The 19,082-nt window shown below is 40.9% G+C and overlaps 1 protein-coding gene across 2 annotated transcripts in view; it reads left to right on the forward strand.

Moving 5' to 3' along the window:
* The window catches only part of gramd2b (GRAM domain-containing protein 2B), a 117,670-nt gene that overhangs the window by 36,003 nt on the left and 62,585 nt on the right, over nucleotides 1-19,082 (forward strand). The window lies entirely within an intron of this gene.

Consider the following 19,082-nt stretch of genomic DNA (forward strand, 5'->3'; position numbering starts at 1 on the left):
CTATATTTAAGTTGCCTCTTCAATATACCTTTCTTCCTCCCCACTTACATTTGTAAATCATTTTAACTTTTACCATTAGAATTTACTCTTATTAATCTTTTACATTCTGGCTAGATTAGGTATAAAAGTTGAAAATACAGGCCAGCCACAAATGAAACGCAGCGTAACCGGTTTATTCTACCATTTCAAGGTGGTTGCATATGTACTTCATTTTTTGTTGATGGGTTTTTAATTGCTAGGTTGTCAGTAATAGCATTATTAATACCAGTGATTCCCCAGCATCAGTGCTAATTGAAGCATCTTTCTCATTTGAGTCAACTATTTCTCAGTCTCTGAGCATAAATCTACCCTGTTTTTTGGCAAACTAATCATGCATTAGTGATTAGCTCAAACCTGCTGTAATAAACAGCAGGAAATTTACTTTTAAATTTAGTTTTTACATCAGTCCAAATGGATGATTTTAGGTTATGTGAATATGCATATTATTTTGACCAAAGAAGGTAATAATACGATGTTAGAAATTTCACATCTTGACAGGAAATGATTGTCCTTGGATCTTAGTGAGGCACACCAGCCAAGACAAACATTGTCCTCATTAATGTCAGACCACAGCTACTACTCAACAGTGCTTCAATAGTTATTATAACTAATAGAGATTATGAGCTAACAAAATGGCATAAGACCATTTGATTCCTTTTAATGAAACTTGCGCTAATGCAACATCAGAGTCAGAATCAGGTTTAATATCACCGGCACATGTTGTGAAATTTGTTAACTTTGCGGCAGCAGTACAATGCAATACATGATAATATATTTTTATAAAATATGAATTACAGTAAATATATATACAGTGCCTACAAAATACATCTCCACCCTTGAAAGTTTTCATGTTTTATTGTTTTATCACATTGAATTACACACCCCTTTAATCTGACATACCAAATTATCACTAGTGCAGCCAAATGGTTTTAGGCGTCACATAATTAGTTAAATGAAGACCTGTGTGCAGTCAAGGTGTTTCAATTGATTGTAGTAAAGATACACCTGTAGCTGAAAATTCCATCTGCTGGTGAGTCAGTATCCTGGCAGAAACCACATCATGAAGACAAAAGAACACTCCAAGCAACTCAGCAAAAAGCTTATTGAAAAGTACCAGTCAGGAGATGGATACAAGAAAATTTCCGCATCTCTGAATATCCCTTGGAGTACAGTTAAGTCAATCATCAATAAACAGAAAGAATATGGCACAGAAGTAAATCTGCCTAGAGCAGCCATCCTCAAAAACTGAGTGACTGTACAAGAAGGGGACAAGTGAGGGAGGCCACCAAGAGACCTATGACAACTCTGGAGGAGATACAAGCTTCAGTGGCTGAGATGGGAGAGACTGTGCAGACAACAACTGTTGCCTGGGTGCTTCACCAGTCGCAGCTTTATGGGAGAGTGGCCACAGAGAAAGCCACAGTTGAAGAAAACTCACATGAAATCTTGGCTAGAGTTTTCCAGAAGGCAGGTAGGAGACTCTGAAGTCAGCTGGAAGAAGGTTCTATGGTCTGATGAAACCAAAATTGAACTTTTTAGCTATCAGACTAAACGCTACCTTTGGTGTAAGGCAAAAACACACCATACCTACTGTGAAGCATGGTGGTGGTTGCATCATGCTGTGGGAATGCTTCACTGCAACAGGCTCTGGAAGACTTGTGAAGGTAGAGGGTAACATGAATGCAGTAAATTACAAGGAACCTGGAGGAAAACCCAATGCAGTCTGCAAGAAATCTGCGACCTGGGAGATTTGTTTTCCAACAAGACCATCACCCCAAGCATAAAGCCAAAGCTACACAGGAATGGCTTAAAAACAACAAAGTTAATGTTCTGGACTGGCCAAGTCAGAGTCCAGACCTCAATCAAATTGATGATTTGTGGCTGAGCTTGTAAAGGACTGTTCACTCATGATCCCCATGCAAGCTGACAGAGCTTGAGCAGTTTTGTAAAGAAGAATAAGGAAAAATTGCAATGTCCAGATGTGCAAAGCTGATAGAGACCTATCCACACAGACTCAAGGCTGTAATTGCTGCTAAAGGTGCATCTACTAAATACTGACTTGAAGGTGGGGAGGGACACTTACACAATCAATTAATTTGTATTTTATATTTGTAATTAATTTAGATGACTTTGTAGAGATCTGTTTTCACTTTGACATGAATGAGGTTTTTTTTCTGTTGATCAGTGTCAAAAAACCAAATTAGATCCACTGTGATTCAATAAAACATGAAAACTTCCAAGGGGGTGTATACTTTCTGCAGGCACTGTATGTATATCAAATAGTTAAATAAGTAGTGCAAAAACAGAAATTAAAAAGTAATGAGCTAATGTTCATGGTTTCAGTAATCAAATGGCAGATGGAAAGAAGCTGTTCCTGAATCATTGAGTGTGTACCTTCAGGCTTCTGTACCTCCTTCCTGATAAGAGAAGGAGGACGTCTTGGATACTACGGAGGCTGGCGCCCATGATGGAGCCGACAAATTTTACAACTCTGCAGCTTACTACGATCTTGTTCAGTAGCCCCCCCCCCCCATACCTGTTGCAGCCAGTCAGAATGTGAGTGTTTTAGATGACATTCCAAATCTCCTCAAACTCCTAATGAAATATAGCCCCTGCCTCACCTTCTTTATAGCAGCATCAATATGTTGAGACCTGCTAAGGTCCTCAGAGATATCAATACTCATGAACTTGAAATTGCTCATTCCTCCACTTCTGATCCCTCTATAAGGATTGGTGTGTGCTCCCCCGTCTTACCCTTCCTGAAGTCCACAGTCAGCTCTTGGGTCTTACTGACATTGAGTGCCAGGCTTTTGCTGCAACACCACTCAACTAGCTGGTATATCTAACTCCTGAACGCCTTCTCATATAGCTTGGGAAAAGATTGTAGACGTCCCCTAGGCTTTTTGGTTCTGTTAGTCACCGACTAAGTTCCCTTGAGCCATCAAGTAAACAACATTTTTTTCAAAATCACAGCATTCCTCCAGCACTTTGATTATAAAGTGTTAATAAAACTTTGGTAACCACAATGCTCATACGTGAATTATTAATTTATAGCTAAAGTTATACCCCAACTATCTTGCACTGGCAAAGAATCATTATTCCCCCTTCCCCTTTCCTCATGTGCCATTGTTAAGAGTTCAGTGACTGACTACGGTATATTAGATAACAACACAGTGTATGGGGGAATTGTACTGGGATTGTAGAGTTATTAATGGTTAGATCATATAAACACCTTGACAATTGATTTGTTGCATCATAATGAGAACTTCTGACAAGGCAATAATAATCTTAAAAGCTGACAGAAAATCACAATAGGAAGCTCACATCATATAAACTAAAACATGGACTAAGGCATAAATCTGTGCTAGATCTCAATTCAGATTTATTGTATTTAGCACTAACATTTGTCAGTCCAGCGAGCAATAGTATTTATTACCAAACATTTCACCGTTTTCCTCCCAATGTCAGTATGCATCTGACAAGCACTCCTTACACACTCACTTTCAATTTCCTGTATTAACTATTTTCTTCCCATGACTTCCCATAACACAATCTCAATTTTTTTTTTTTGCTTTCTTTTCTTCCAATACTCTATATATAATCATTTGACTTTTTGGCATGTTATTCCAAAAAGTGGGACAGCCCTTGCTTTGAGTACCTGATTACTCTTCAAAATGTTTTTCTTTAAATGGTAAAAAGTGCAGAAAATGTTGCAAACATTCAGAAATTTGGGCAACATCTGCGGAGAACAGAATTAACTATGGACTTTCAGACGAATGACTTTCTCAGAAGTATACTCCTTAACATCTTGCGTGTATTGATTAACAGCTTTTCAGCAAATACAGAGACAGAAAATATCTAAACAGTCTGTGATAGGGTGGAGGACAGATATCACTCAGTGACAAAAGGGAGTAATAATAGAAAAAATGTATAAAGGGGTCAAGGCAAGGAGTAAATGGTTACAAGAGAATAGTGGGTAGAAACCACCAAAATCTGATATGACAAAGCTTCCGTGGCCGCATGACATGACAGTGGAAAGAGAGGTAAATCCCAGCAGCATGGTCCATACTGTGTTTAGATTAATGATTCCAATCCCAAAGACAACTGACTCCAATCCCACTTTCAATGGCTCTGCAGAAATCATTCTCCATTACCACTATCCAAGAACAAGAAATTAAGATCAAAAGACATTCAAATTCATTTTCTGTGCCCAGTTTAAAAAAGAATAATCAAGACGAGGACATGTCTGGGACAGATCCGGCTGTGCTCCTTAAAAACCCTTGGAAACCCAAAAGTGGAGTCTGAAAATAACTAGCTATTCAACAATTTTTCTCATCAAGAATTTGTAGATGTCATCTAAATGATAGGCAATCTCTTCATCTTTTCTTCACCTTGAATACCTTTTGGTTCCAATATTTAAAATGCTTAGCTTCAATACTGAAGGTGTTTATTCGATTGCCATCTGTTCACAGACTGGATTAGTCCACCTCGATGATCATTGTGGTTATCCAGAGTCATTAGTACCAGGGGGTATCAATCACTCTCAATGGTTATTTAGACAGTTCAATGAGGATTGAATTACATTGTGTGCAAACTTGATTGTCATCTTAATTGGACATTAATATCTCTTCAACTGTTTTTCTCCCTTGCTGTTTTGTCACTGGAAATGTTAGTATGCATAATGAAAGAATTATGCTCTTGCAGTTATTTTTCCTCTTGCATGTTCTAAGTGAACAAAATAAAGTTGAATACATATTGGTAAAAAAGGTTAGATTTCCACTTTTTAAATTGAGACTTCTGCGATTAATTAACTAAATTGAAAAATAGACAACTGTTCATTGCAAAACTGATTAGTTATAATTAACAATAGAATAGGGTTAAACTGACTGAATAGTGTAATAAAGTAATTATTTCTCCACTCCACGTTGGTTATCTCAATGACTGTGGGATTTTTAATGTCCTATAAAATATCTCAATCTTATATTCTGCCTTTTTAATAAGAGCAACTTAAGCACTTCTTTGTTCCAGTTCTATCATTTGAGCCTAACGCCACATTAAGTATGTGTTCTACTATCACTGCCCTGGACCTGAACTGACCAAGGACATTCTTTGATCCTAAACTTAGAGCTCTGACGATGTTTATAAAAGAGCACATACTGTATTTGTTTTTTTGGTCGTGTGATGTCATTGCCACTAATCAAATCAAATATAATTCTTAAATGTTTCACTTGGCTTTCAGTCAGCATCTGAATAATTTAAGCAGTATCTCAGGTAAAATTCCATCAGGTGGTATCTAATTTAAAATACATTCACAAGTAAATCATGTAAATTATCTGGGTGTCACTGCCATAACCAACATTTAGGATACATCACAAATAAGAGAAAATCTGCAGATGCTGGAAATACACACAATGTTGGTGAAACTCAGCAGGCCAGGCAGAATCTATGGAAAAGAACAAACAGTCTATGTTTCAGATCAAGACCTTTCATCAGGACTGAAAAGGAAGGAGGGAAATAAACTTTGCAGTTAGTATACATCCCTAAATTACCACGTGGCAATTTTAAAATTTGTCAATCAACAGTTTCAAAGGTATATTTAATGTCAGAGAAATGTATACAATATATATCCTGAAATGTATACAATATACATCCTGGTTGCTGAAATGCAACCATCCACGAAAACAGAGGAGTGGCCCCAAAGAACGAACGACAGTTAAATGTTATAACCTGAAATTCCCCCCAGCTCCCCTCCGTCCCACACGTAAGTGGCAGCAAACAACAATTCCCCCTCCCCTCACTGGCATAAAAACACATCGGCACCTGCCACTAAGCACACAAGCACACAAGCGTGAACAAAGCAACAGCAAAGACACCGACTTGCAGTACTCCAGTGACTACATTGTTCACCCGACATTCGACATACCACAGGCTCTCTCTCCCCCTAATAAAGGAGAAAGAGGTGTCTCCGTTTCACAGTGAGGGGTGACATAACAAACAACTCGCCGGTTTACAATGTTAAAAGTCCATTGTGTCGCTTTTTCCGAGCTCTGTGCCCAAAGATCTCAGGTCTCTGGGCGCACAGCCACAGATCTTCCATCTCCCGTCAGACAACGACTTCCTGTCTCCAGAGCCACAAAAACTCGGTCCTCCGAAGGCGAGCGGAGCTCTTAGGCCAAGCCCTTAGCGTGCTGAACAACGGCCAATTTGTGAAACCCCGATAGCAGGTCCCATTCCCACAAAGAACTGTAGTCAGCATGTAACTCCAGGTCAGGATCTTCAAAAAGAACCCTGAAAGGGAAAGATAAAGATGTTAAAGATAGAAATAGAGTTGTTTCCGAAGATGCAAGCAAAGGGGTCACCATTAGATGCCATTAACCCCCCCTAAGCTGCGTTTTACAACAAAATGGACATCATGGCCAATGCTATCTTTTTAATTTTAGATTGACTAAATTACTTTGATTTAAATTATCACATGCCTTACGGGATTCTAATTTTGTATCACGTCAGCCAGAATCTTTGAAAGGGAATTATGAATCAATAGTCCAGTCCTCTAGATGCTAGTCTAGAACCTTAAAAATAATTCTTCTGTATGAATTTTTTAAAAAGTTACATTTTATTTTCAATAATCAATAAAACAAGTACAGTTCTCCTGAGTTCAATTTATATATATGGTGAGTATTTCAATATGGACTGCCTTGTGCAATCACATGAAAATGACCTGTTTTTCACACTTTAAGAGAGCGTTTAATATTTCATTATCAAAACACAAAATTTAGAAGCTCATCAAAAAAACAAGAAATTAAGCACAATGCAAAATTAATCTCCTGAACCAATGAGGGAAGATAATTAATAATCATCAAACTGTGTCTCAGTTCGTGGCGAAATAAATTAAATCTTTCTCACAAATATCACTTTTGTTGATGTTCAGTGTTAAATATACCAATGTGACAATCAATGACCAGCTCTTTTGTTTTGTTGCCATGGCTTCACGCCACTAGACTCTCTCCCTCCCTCCTGTTCTCCAGCTCATCAGTATTTTACATAAGGCCCACTACGATGGTATCATGTATCTTATTGATGGAGTTACTGCAGAATCTGGCCATGCAGTTGTGAGTGTATAGGCAGTAGAGTGGTGGCTGCGGATTCAACCCTGTGGAACACCAGTGTTGAAAATACTCAAGGCAGAAACTTTGCTGCCTATTCTTATTGACTGCAGTCTGTTGGTCAGGAAGTCAAGGATCTAGCTGCAAAAAGACGTGTTGGGTCCCAGGTTTAGGAGTTTGGAGTTGTTTGGTAACTATAGTACTTGAAGTGGGGCTGTAGTCAATGAACAATAGTCTAACATAGATGTCTTTACTATCCAGATGCTCCTGAAACAGTAGCATAGCAGTTAGTGCGACACTATTTTGGTTTGGGGTGCCGGAGCTCAGAATTCAATTCTGGCACTGTCTTTAATGAGTTTCCATTAGATAGGTGGGTGACTGGGAAACATGGCTTGGCTCAAAGGGCCTGTTTCTGTGCTATATCTCTAAATAAATAAATGAGTGCTGATCAGGGAGATGTTGTCTCCCATAGATCTTTTCCAGTGGTAGGCCAATTGCAATGGGTGAAGGTTGGCTAGAAGGCTGGAGTTAATGTGTGCCATGACCTGTCTCTTGAAGCACTTCATGATGGTGGATTTCAGAGCAACTAAGTGATCGTCATTAAGACTCATTAGCTTGTTTTTCTTGGGTATTAGGATGATACTAGGAAGACCTTAGATTGGAGCAGGGAAAGGTTAAAGATGTCTGCAAAAGAATGCAAAACAATTTTTTCATTGTACCTCAGTAACAGTAATAATAAATAAAAAAATCAATAAATACAAAGCATCTCATTAGTTTCTAATGAGACATTCAGTAATAAAAGATCTAACTAGAATCCGGGTTGCTTGGACAAAATAGGTGGTGAAGAGTGTTATAGCAATTTTAATAAGGAGCAAGGAGCATCAATCTGTGCCAAATTTTAATGATTTTAATCAAAGCCTAAAAATTATACTGGAAACCTTAAACAAAAACAGTGAATATGAGTTTTTTTTTAGAAGATCATATAGTGTTGTTAATGCCGCAATTAAATGACCTTTCATCAGAACTGGAAAAAAGTAGAAATTACACTCATATCAAGGATACCTAAATAGTCTAATTGTTTTTTCAGTTTCAATGAATGGTCCTTGACCAAAACATTAACTTTTATTTTTCTATCCTTAGGTAATGCCTGACTTGCTAAGGATTTTGTAGCACTTTTTTTTTTACGCAGGCACTCTGATAAAACATTCAGGAGGGATTAAAGGGCCACAATTTTGATCTGCTAATAGAATCCAAAGGGACCTGGGTAAATGAACTAAGAGACAAACGTAGGAGACTGATGACAAGACACAATTAAATGCATTAAACAGAATGGACAAAATGAAGGTTGGGTCAGAACTGAATAGCTCCGGCAAATTGCCTCCATTTGATGTTGCCCTACATGCCAAATATGCACTTACCTTTCTGATGAAGTGTCTCACGCCTGACATGGGGACTGCTTTTCTCTGCAGAGGGGCTGCATAGCCTCCACTTTTTCCAAGTAATGTCTATTTTTTATTTCAGATTTCCAGAATCTGCAGACTTTTGATGTTCATGAATTTATCTTTGCTGAATCCACTAGTGTCCACCTGCTGCCAATTGCTATCCTGACCTTGCGTGATGTTAAGACCTTCCTTGAAGCATTACGTTCACATGCATGAACCAGAAACATCCCTGACTACAAAACAAAAGATCAAACCCCTGCTTACTCATAAATGCACTCCAAAATTATCCAGTAAACTATTCAGTTCACGCACAAATAGAGATTAGCAACAAATACTGGTCTTGGCTTCCACATCTCAGTTCACATATTTTAATTGTCCTACAGATGGAGACTATTACAGACAGCAGAATACAAAGGGAGAATGGTGAATGAAGTGAGCATGGGTGAAGACAATTGATGTCACAAAAGTATTTGCAACATTTGCCCAAACAGGTGCACAGGCAGAATTGTGAAGAAGATCTGGTGTGGCTCTGCAAAAGGAGATAGTGAAACCTGGTAGAATAAAATCTGACGAGATTGATATCAACTTAGATCTGGCAATGTTAGGAAGCGGTAACTAACCTCTTGGTCAAATACCAAGGGTCTTTTAAGAAGAAGTTTAGAGAGTTAATTCTTGGGTTTCACACTTTTATTGCTGAAAACATGCTCTAACGTAAGAGACACGAGAGAGACTGGATGTTAGAAATCCAGAGCAATGCACAGAAAATGCTGGAGGAACTCAATGGATCATGCAGCATTTACAAGGACTTCGGTTAGATTAATCCGGCCGCTCCCTAGCATACTCCTAGCCAGCATACAGTCACTGGACAACAAGCTATGTGAGCTGAGAAGCAGGGCATCCTACCAATGGGAAACAAAGCACTGTACCATTCTATGCTTCACTGAAACCTGGTTGTAGAGGAGATACCAGACCAAGCCGTCGAACCCATTGGGATCTGTGTGGACAGATCTAAAGACCTCTCTGGGAAAAGTAAAGGTGGGAGAGTACATTTCATGGTGAACAATGCTTGGTGCGACCCATGTGATGCGCACACCCTCAAATCCTTTTGCTCCCTAGATCTGGAGTACCTTGTGCTGCTATGTCGACCTTTCTGGCTGCCTAGAGAATTCACATCTGCTATTATTATGGCTGTGTACATCACACCACAGACCGATACCAACCTGGCTCTCAATGAACTATGCAAAACCATCGATATCCATGAAACCACACACCCAGAGGCTGCTTTCATCATCACTGGGGACTTTAACCAAGTGTCGCTGACCAGAGCTTAGCCAAAGTTCTGCCAACACATTGAGATAAGCACACAGGGAGGAAGCATACTTGACTACTGCTACTCTCCCTTCCGCAATGCCTACTGATGCACCATCAATAACTCTCGGAGAAGTGAGGCGAGGTATAGGCTTTTATTGGCTGGAAGAAAGAACAAGCAACAATTGACCACCTCACTACATCCTGGAGACTGAGACCAGGGCTCAGGCTCCAATTGCCTTTATACCGGGGTCTGTGGGAGGAGCCACGGTCAGTGGGAGGAGCCACAGGAGCAGTCAGCAGGGGGGGTGTGTCCAGACAGGTAAATGTAGTTCACCACACCTACAAAGCACTTCTCTGCCCCCCCCCCCCCGTTTAGAAAGTTGAGCATTCCTCCATCTTGTTCCTAACCATCTACAGGCAGAAATTGAGGCAGGAAGCGGCCATAGTGAAAACTATCCACTGCTGGTCCAACCAATCAGACTTAATGTTACAAGACTGCTTTGATAGCATCACCTGGGAGGTATTTCGAGATAAGAACATCTCCGAATACATGGAGGTGGTCTCAAGCTTCATTCAGATGTGCATTGAAGACATTCTTCCCCAAAAATCAGTCCGCTCTACCCAAAACAGAAGCCTTGGATAAATAGTTCAGTGCGTGTTGCTCTCAGCACAAGGAATAAAGTCTTCACCTCCAGAGACCAACAGGAGTTCAAGAGATACCTTCATTATGATTTACTTAGAGCCATCCAGGTGGCAAAACTGCAACACAGGGACAAAATCCAGTCACTACCCTGTGACAATGGCACACGCAGCATATGGCAAGGACTACACACCATCGCGGAATTTGAGAGGAAACACAGCAGTACACCCTGCTCCTGGACGAGCTAATTGCTTTTTGCGCTCAACTCGAGGTTGGTAGGAATGAAACCCGGAAAGGAGCCGCTGATGAGACCTGCACCTTGGTCATCTCTGAGGCTGAGGTACACAGAGCATTCCAATGTGTCAACAGCCGCAAGGCAGCAGGGCCAGACAGCACCCCTGGGTGCATCCTCAAAGTGTGTGCTGAACAGCTGGCTGGTGTGTTTACAGATATTTTTGATCTCTCCATCTCCGTGTGTAGTGCCCTCCTGTTTCAAATCGTTCATCATTGTCCCCGTACCGAAGAAAACCAAGGCAGCATGCCTGAACGACTGGCGCCCTGTCGCACTCATCTCAATTATAAGCAAATGCTTTGAGAGGCTGGTTAAAGACTGCATCTGCAGCATGCTACCACCCACACTGGACCCCCTGCGATTCGCCTACCGATAGATCCAGTATACCGATGACATCGTAGCCACAGCACTACACACCGTCCTCACTCACCCAGGGAGGAGGGATGCACACGTTAGAATGCTATTCCTGGACAGGCATGCTGTTCAGCATTTAACACCATAATTCCCTCCAGACTTGACGAAAACTCAGAGACCTCGGCCCGCACCCCGCCTTGTGCAGCTGGATCCTAGACTTCCTATCGGATCACCGACAGGTAGTAAGGATACACAGTTCCAATCTGCTGATCAAATTCGCAGATGACATGACTTTGATCGGCCTTATTTCTAGCGGTAATGAGACAACCTACAGAGGAGAGGGTGACACCCTGACACCGTAGTGCTAGGATAACAACCTCTTGCTCAATGTCCAAAAGAGCAGACTGTGGATTACAGGAGGAACGGAGACAGGCTCGGTCCGATCAACATCAAGGGGTCTGCAGTTGAGAGGGTGAGTAGTTTCAAGCTCATTGGTGTGCGCATCACCGAAGATCTCACCTGGACTGTACACACAAAAAAAGCACAACGGCATCTCTTCCACCTCAGGTGACTGAAGAATTTCAGCATGGGCCCTAAATCTGAAGACCTTCTACAGGGGCACCATTGACAGCACACTGACTGGCTGTATCACTGCACCAACCTAGACAGCTGGGCACTGCAGAGATTGGGATGGACACTCCAGCATATCTGTGGATGTGAACGTGCCTCCACCAAGGACGTTTATAGCAGCAGATGCAGAAAGAAGGCCTGGAAGATCATCAGGGTCACCGGTCACCCCAAACACAAACTGTTTCAGCTGCTTCCGTCCAGCACAGCATTAAAGCCAGGACCACCAGGCCATGGGACAGCTTCTTTCTACAAGCCGTTAGGCTTATAAATTCACATGTCTGTAAATTGCAATGGAGTCATAACGCAAAGAGTTTTACTCCCTCACGTTGTGGGATGAATGTAAGATTTAAATGAATTCTAAAAGGGAAACAAACAGTTAGTGTTTCAGACTCAGACCCTTCATTAGGACTGGAATTGAAGTGGGTAGAAGCCAGAGTAAAAGGATGTGGGTAGTGGGATTGGAGGAGTACAAGATGATAGGTTTTAGGTGAATCCAGGTGAGGGGGGGAAAGGCAGGATGGTGGGATAAGGTAAAAAGGGAAGAGAGCGGGTTTTTCTAAAGAGCCCAAAGTGAGGGGTTCCAGATTTCCAAAGACATGTTGAACCAGCAGACATTATGGAGATTGCAATAAGTTAAAATATTAGAACACCTGAATGAGTTATGTTAAAACCAGAAATTGTTGACCTGAATCTTCAGGGGTCACCATGCACAATGCTGAACACTACTAATTGGTGCACATTAGGTTAACAGCTAGTAGTTTCAGATGATGATAAACTTATCCACATACACATAATTTAGATCAGATTGCCAGGAAGCTTTGGTTTAACACTGTGAAGCGACAGAGTAGAATAACAGCTGGCATGATGCTTTTACAGCACCAGGGACCTGAGTTCAATTCCACTGCTGTCTGTAAGGTGTGTGTATGTTCTCACTATGACCACGTGAGCTTCCTTCGAGTGCTCCGGTTTCTTTCCACCTTCCATAAAGTTTAAAGATTAACTTGACACATGGGTGTAATGGGGCAGCTGGGCTCCTTGACCAGAAGGGCCTCTTACATGCTGTAGTTCTAAATAGAAATAAATAAAATTATTTTTAAAACTAAGCAATGGTGAGTAACTAGCTGCTAAAAAAGTAGAACCAGAGAAATTAAAAGGACTGAGTAACTCCACTAAACCTACATAATTATTAATGGAAAGTCTGAATTCACAGAAAGTTGGACTGAAACTCCCTTCAGTAAATACAGCTTAGAAATAAACATCAAGCTTTTTATTATCATTTCTTTTCTCGACACATGGTTACTTGCATAGCAACTTTTAGTAGGTAACAAGGTCACATTGGATGTGTCCGCAATTAAATTAGGAAAATAACATAAAAGCATTATGCAAAATTCAGGCGTTAGGTATGAGCAACAAATTCATACGTACAGACGATGAGCCTCAGTATCCTATGCACAACTAATGAAATTGAAATAGAAAATGGAGGAAATCTGAAGCAGGGTAGTCATCATGTACAAAAAGGAAATACACACACAGGTTCTTTGGGAAGTTTAGAATAAAGATAGATAAAATGAATGGAATAATGAAGAAAAAGAGAAGTAATAAAAAGATGCAACAGGTGTGTTATCAATGTGGTACTATTGTTTACATGGCGTAGCAAAATCAAGCCAGAAAACTGCAGGCCAGAGAGTCTGACAATGGTGGGTGAATTGTTAGAGAGGTTGCTGAGGGACAGGATCTGATTATTGATAAGTCAATACAACTTTCTGTAAGGGAAGCTGTATCTGACGAGTCTTTTGGAGTTCTTCAAGAAGGAAACCAGGAGGGTACATGAGCATAGGCCATGGATTTTGTCCATGGATTTTTAGCAAGGCCTTTCAGAAGGTACCTTCATGGCAAGCTAGTATGAAAGGTTAGATCACATGGGGTCCGGGGGAGATAGCAGATTAGATTGGTGGGAAGCAGAGGGTGATGGATGAGGGTTGTGTTTCATTCTGAAGGCCTATGTCTAGTGGTGTGCCACAGGGGCGAGTGCTGGACCTTTGTGATTTAAAATTTATATAAATTACCTGTATTTGGATTTGATGTACAAGTCATGGTTAGTAAGTTTGCAAATTATATTGAAAAGTGGTGTTGTAGATAGTGTAGAATATGTAAAATACAGGGAAATCTTGGTCAGCTAGGTATGGGGCTGAAGGTTGAGAAATGCCTTTCATCCAGATGAATGTGAGGTGTTGCATTTTTGGAAATCAAACCAGAGCAGGACTTATACAGTGAATGGTAGGGCCCTGGGTAGTGTTATGGGACAGAGGGATCTAGAATTGCATAGTTCACTGACAGCAGAGGCACTGGTAGACAGGGTGGTGAAGAAGGCCTCTGGAATTCTGGGCTTCATTAGTCAAGGCATTGGCGCTGGGTATAGGAGTTGAGAAGTTATGTTGCAATTATATAAGATTTTGGTGACACTGCACTTGGAATATTGCCCACGGTTTTGGTCACTCTGTTATAGGAGAGATGTTATTAAACCAGAAAGAATGCAGAAAAGATTTACTAGGATGGTGCATGGACTTGGGGGCCTGAATTACAAGGAGAGGTTGTGTAGATAGGACTGGAATGTAGAAAATTAAGGAGTGACCTAAAAGACAAAGACACTCAGTGGCCACTTTATTAGGTACACTTGTACACCTGCTCATTAATGCCAATATCTAATCAGTCAATCATGTGGCAGCAACTCAATACATAAAGGCGTGCAGACATAGTGAAGAAATTCAGTTATTGCTCAGACCAAACATTAGCATGGGGAAGAAATGTGAGCTGAGGGACTTTTAACCATGGAATGGTAATTGGTGATAGACGGAGTGGTTTGAGTATCTCAAAAACTGCTGATCCGTGATTATCATGCACACAGTTTCTAGAGCTGATAGAGAATAGTGCATAAAACAAAATAAAAAGGATCCATTGAGTGGCAGTTCTGTGGACAAAAATACCATATAATGAGGGAGATCAGAGGAGAATGGCCAGACTGGTTCAAGCTGACCGAAAGGTGAAAATAGCTCAAATAATCTCGCAGTACAACCATGTATAGGATCATGAGAGGCATAGACAGGGTGAAAGCACATTGTCTTTTTTCCCAGGAAAAGGTTACTAAAAACAAGAGAGCATTGTTTTAAAGTCAGAAGCAAAAGATCTAAAAGGGACATTAGGGGCAGCTTCTTCTCACCAAGGGTGGTACATATCTGGAATGTGCTACTAGAAGTAGTGATTAAGGTGGGCACATTAGTAACACTTAAAATCCATCCAGATAAATACATTGGATAGGAGAGGGTAAAGAGAGCTATAGGCCAAATGTGGACAGGTAGGATTAGTTCACTGAGCAACACAATTGGCATGGACTTGGAAACACATGATAAAGTAGGATAAAGTCAGTATGGCTTCCTTAAGGGAAAATATGGCCTAACATCTGCTGGAATTCTTTGGGAAAATAATAAGCAAGACAGACCAAGAAGAGTCAGTGAATGCTATTTACTTGTATTTTCTGATGGTGCAGCAAATGAGGCTGCTTACAAGAGCCCATGGTATTACAGAAAAGATATTAGCTTGGATAGGTGATTGGCTGACAGGCAGGAGGCAAAGAGTGGGATTAAAGGGGACCTTTTCTGGTTGGCAGCTAGTGATCAGTTGTGTTTCACAAGGATCGGTGTTCCTTTCACGTTATACATCAATGATTTGGATTTTGGAATTGATGGCTTTGTCGACAATACAAAGATAGGTGGAGGAATAGGCAGTGTCAAGGAAATATGGAGTCTGCGGAAGGATTTAGATAGATTAGGAAAATGGGCAAAGAAGTAGCAAATGAAATATAGTGTAGGGATATGTATGGCCATGCACTTTGGCAGAAGAATAGACTATTTTTGAAACAAGGAAAAATTCAAATATCAGAGGTGCAAAGGGACTTGGAAGTCCTTGCGCAGGATTCCCTAAAGGTTAGCTTGCAGGTTGAGTCAGTGGTAAGAAAGGCAAATGCAATGTTAGCATTCATTATGAGGTGATTAGAATATAAAAAGAAGAATGTAATGCTGAGGCTTTGCAAGGCATCCTCAGCATATCATGAGCAGATTTGGACTCTTTGTTACAATGTGGTGACGTGTGTCTTTACTTCCAGGTCATCACTGAGACGTTCCATGCTTCAGGTTTCATGGTCCCAGTAGACAAAGCTGGTGTGGTTTACAGAGACAGATGTTGCACTTGGATTAATTACTTACCCCTCTTTGTGATTCAAATTTTATGAAAAAGATCATGGTCATACGGCACAAACACGTGAAAATTATGTCTTCTGTACTGAGGGGTCTAGGACCAGAGGGGCAACCTCAGAATAGGATCTACAAAAAAGCTGGATGAACTCAGCAGGTCGGGCAGCATCCGTTGAAAGAAGCAGTCAACGTTTCGGGTCGAGACCCTTCATCAGGACCTTCGTCGGGTCCTGACGAAGGGTCTCGACACGAAACGTTGACTGCTTCTTTCAACGGATGCTGCCCAACCTGCTGAGTTCATCCAGCTTTTTTGTACGTCTTGATTTGACCACAGCATCTGCAGTGCACTTTGTGTTCAGAATAGGATCTACCTTTAGAGCAAAGATGAGGAGGAATTTCTTTAGCCAGGGGATAGTGAATCTGTGGAATTCATTGCCACGGATGACTGTGGAGGACAGGTCATTGGGTGTATTTAAAGCGGAGTTTGATAGGTTCTTGATTAGTAAGGGCTCAAATGTTACGGGGAGAAGACAACAGAATGGAGCTGAGAGGGAAAATAAATTAGCCGTGGTCAAATGGAGAAGCAAAGTCAATGGGACGAATGGTCCAATTCTGCTCCAATGTCTGGTGGGGCCTTTGACCCACCCCATGTCTATTTTTGCCCATCTACACTCATCACATTTGCCTGCATTAAGTTCATATTCTTCTATGGTAACACACACAAGAGGCTGAAAGGAACTCAGCAGGTCAGGCAGCATCTATGGAAATGAATAAACGATCAATGTTTCAGACCAAGATCATTCTTCAGGACATTTTCTTTTATGCCTGCCTACTCAAGTGCAGGTCTAATGTGCCTTAAGCATAGTAATTGTATTTGATTCCACCAGAGAATTCCTGATATCAACCATTCTGTGCGTAAAAGAAAACTTGCTCCTCGATACACCTTTAAAACTTTCTCTCACCTTAAACACATGTCCTCTTGTTTTTTTTATACATAGTGGGAAAATACCCTAACTACCCATTTTTACCTCTTGAAATTTATCTATTAGGTATCCCCTCAACCCTTCCCCACCAGAGAGAACAAGCCCAGCTAATCCAATATCTCCCCAGTACAAAGTCCTCCAAACCAAATACTTTCCTGGTGAATCTCCTCTGCACACCCCCAGTGCTACCATATCTAACCAATAGAGTGGCAGTCATAAATGAACCCATTAAGTTTAAACTCATAAAATTGCTGATTGAATGTTTGCATTAACCATGCTCCTTCACTTTGGATTTCAATGAATCAGTTCTCTGGTGATGTGTTTAAAAAGTTCTGCAAAAAGACCAGGAAACCAGAACAATCCCAGTGTGACCTGCTGAAAAATTAACTTCAGCAACTTGTGACCCTAGACTAGCATTTTAAATTAAATTGTAAAACTGTGTCCTTCAGCCATACGAACCTGCGAGCTTTCACCCAGTTTGGTGCACTCAAGATTCCAGTCCTACTCTTTGTTACTTTGTACAAATGATCAGCATACAAGGAGGTCCCTTCAGAATGGAGATGAGGAGGAATTTCTTTAGCCAGAGGGTTGGTGAATCTGTGGAATTTAATGCCACAGGTGGCTTGGAGGCCAAGTTATTATGAATATTTAAAGGAGAAGTTGATTTGTTCTTGATTAGTAAAAGCATCAAAGGTCACAGGGAGAAGGCAGGAGAAAGGAGTTCAGAAGGATAATAAATCAGCCATGATGGAATGGTGGAGAACACTTGATGGGCCAAATAGCTTAATTCTTCTCCTGTGTTTTATAGTCTTATTGTCTTATGGTCTTATCTAAGAAAAGATGTGCTGGCAATTGCAGAGGGTCCTGAAGACAGTCACGAGATTATTCTGGAAATGAAAGGGTTAACATTTGAGGAGCGTTTGTTGGCTCTGGTCCTGTACTCACTGGTGTTTAGAAGAATGAGTAGGGGATCTCACTGAAACCTATTGAATATTGAAGGACCTAGATAGAGTGGATTTTAAGAGGATGTTTCCTATAGTGGAGAGTCTAGGAACAGAGGGCGCAGCCTGAGAATAGAGGGACGTCCATTTAAAGCAGAGATGAGGGGGAATTTCTTTAGCCAAAGGGTAATGAATCTGAGGAATTCATTGCCATAGATGGCTGTGAAGGTCAAGCCATCAGGTATATTTAAAATGGAGGTTGATAGGTTCTTGATTAGTCAGGGTGTCAAAGGTTACAGGGAGAGGGCAGGCAAATGGGGCTGAGAAGGATAATAAATCAGCCATAATGGAATGGCAGAGCAGGCTCAATAGGTCAAATTCTGCTCCTGTGTCTTATGGTCCCATGGTCTTATGGACGTGTTGGGACAACTCTATGATTCTACCCACTAGTCAGATGATTGGTTCAGCTGATAGCTTAACAAGCCCAATATAAATGAGGGCCAGTAGTTTTGAAAACAAGTTAGCTTTTTTACATACTTTACAGTTTTACAATTTATTTGTCTTGTTTCTGTATACCAGTCAAATTAACCCTGTTAACATTCCTGAGGGCAGCAGGATATGCAGACGAACATGTAATTGTACAAGATACTGTGCCCACATAACTGCAAAAGAAATGGATCTACAAATTAACCTGACTGCAAGACCACGAGGCTGATTGTTGACTTCAGGAGGAAGAAAGCAGAGGTCCATGAACCAGTCCTCATAGGAGGATCAGAGGGAGAGATGGTCAGCAAAGTTGCTCAATGTTATTATTTTGAAGGACCTTTGCTGGGCCCAGCATGTTAAGTGTAATCACGAAGAAAGCATGGCAGTGCCACTACTTCCTTAGGAGTTTACAAAGATTGAGGATAACATCTAATACTTTGACAAGCTTCTGTAGGTGTGCGGTGGAGAGTAGATTGACTGGCTGCATCAAAGCCTGGTATGGAAACATCAATGCCCTTAAATGGAAAATCCTATGAAAAATAATGGAATTAGTCAGAGGGTTGGTGAATCTGTGGAATTTAATGCTACAGATGGCTTGGAGGCCAAATCATTAT

The sequence above is a fragment of the Hemitrygon akajei genome, chromosome 2 (genome assembly GCF_048418815.1).
Source record: "Hemitrygon akajei chromosome 2, sHemAka1.3, whole genome shotgun sequence".
NCBI classification, from domain to species: domain Eukaryota; kingdom Metazoa; phylum Chordata; class Chondrichthyes; order Myliobatiformes; family Dasyatidae; genus Hemitrygon; species Hemitrygon akajei.